The following is a 1745-nucleotide window of genomic DNA, read 5'->3' as shown; positions in this document are numbered from 1 at the left end:
GAGAAAGCTAAATTTCATATGCGTCTCTCAGTGCTATCCAGTACACATTGTTTTTCCTGCTTCTATCAGTTCGTACTGTTTGCAGAAGGTAAACAGTGCCCCAGTGGCCTAATGGATAAGGCACTGGCCTCCTAAGCCAGGGATTGTGGGTTCAAGTCCCATCTGGGGTGGGTGGAAGCAGAGTGGTACAGTGGAAGCTTGCTGGGCCCATAACCCAGAGGTCGATGTATCGAAACCATCCTCTGCTAAACAGTTTCTTTTTAGATTTTAAGTGCAAACAAAAAATTTAAAAAATGTGTTGTTTCATGGGCATGTCTCATTTCCATTATACATTTTTTTGACCTCTTCCAACAGTTCATATTGGTCATACTGTTTACACAGTACCCCAGTGGCCTAAGACACTGGCCTCCTAAGCCATGGATTGTGAGTTCTAGTCTTTTCTTAAGTGGCTGAGAGCAGAGTGGCGCAGTGGAAGCGTGCTGAGCCCATAACCCAGAGGTCGATGGATCGAAACCATCCTCTGCTAAACAGTTTATTTTTAGATTTTAAGTGCAAACAAAAAATTAAAAAAATGTGTCGTTTCATGGGCATGTCTCAGTTCCATTATACATTTTTTTGACCTCTTCCAACAGTTCGTATTGGTCATACTGTTTACACAGTACCCCAGTGGCCTAAGACACTGGCCTCCTAAGCCATGGATTGTGAGTTCTAGTCTTTTCTTAAGTGGCTGAGAGCAGAGTGGCTCAGCGGAAGCGTGCTGTGCCCATAACCCAGAGGTCGATGGATCGAAACCATCCTCTGCTAAACAGTTTGTTTTTAAAAATGAAACGCAAACAGAAATGAGAAAGCTAAATTTCATTTGCGTCTCTCAGTGCTATCCAGTACACATTGTTTTTCCTGCTTCTATCAGTTCGTACTGTTTGCAGAAGGTAAAAAGTGCCCCAGTGGCCTAATGGATAAGGCACTGGCCTCCTAAGCCAGGGATTGTGGGTTCAAGTCCCATCTGGGGTGGGTGGAAGCAGAGTGGCGCAGCGGAAGCGTGCTGGGCCCATAACCCAGAGGTCGATGGATCGAAACCATCCTCTGCTAAACAGTTTCTTTTTAGATTTTAAGTGCAAACAAAAAATTTAAAAAACGTGTCGTTTCATGGGCATGTCTCAGTTCCATTATACATTTTTTGACCTCTTCCAACAGTTCATATTGGTCATACTGTTTACACAGTACCCCAGTGGCCTAAGACACTGGCCTCCTAAGCCATGGATTGTGAGTTCTAGTCTTTTCTTAAGTGGCTGAGAGCAGAGTGGCGCAGTGGAAGCGTGCTGGGCCCATAACCCAGAGGTCGATGGATCGAAACCATCTTCTGCTAAACAGTTAATTTTTAGATTTTAAGTGCAAACAAAAAATTTAAAAAATGTGTCGTTTCATGGGCATGTCTCAGTTCCATTATACATTTTTTTGACCTCTTCCAACAGTTCATATTGGTCATACTGTTTACACAGTACCCCAGTGGCCTAAGACACTGGCCTCCTAAGCCATGGATTGTGAGTTCTAGTCTTTTTCTTAAGTGGCTGAGAGCAGAGTGGCTCAGCGGAAGCGTGCTGGGCCCATAACCCAGAGGTCGATGGATCGAAACCATCCTCTGCTAAAAAGTTTATTTTTAGATTTTAAGTGCAAACAAAAAATTAAAAAAATGTGTCGTTTCATGGGCATGTCTCAGTTCCATTATACATTTTTTTGACCTCTTC

The 1745-nt window shown here is 43.4% G+C and overlaps 2 non-coding genes across 2 annotated transcripts; both read left to right on the top strand.

Annotated features, from left to right (window-relative positions):
- Window positions 1–97: 97 nt before the first annotated feature.
- Window positions 98–170, top strand: trnar-ccu (transfer RNA arginine (anticodon CCU)). The gene has a single exon. It is a non-coding gene; the product is annotated as a tRNA-Arg (tRNA).
- Window positions 171–938: 768 nt separating this feature from the next.
- Window positions 939–1011, top strand: trnar-ccu (transfer RNA arginine (anticodon CCU)). The gene has a single exon. It is a non-coding gene; the product is annotated as a tRNA-Arg (tRNA).
- The last annotated feature ends 734 nt before the right edge of the window (window positions 1012–1745 follow it).

This window comes from Oncorhynchus keta, unplaced genomic scaffold, assembly GCF_023373465.1.
Source record: "Oncorhynchus keta strain PuntledgeMale-10-30-2019 unplaced genomic scaffold, Oket_V2 Un_contig_21429_pilon_pilon, whole genome shotgun sequence".
Taxonomy (NCBI): domain Eukaryota; kingdom Metazoa; phylum Chordata; class Actinopteri; order Salmoniformes; family Salmonidae; genus Oncorhynchus; species Oncorhynchus keta.
This window is presented reverse-complemented; position numbering and strand designations above follow the sequence as displayed.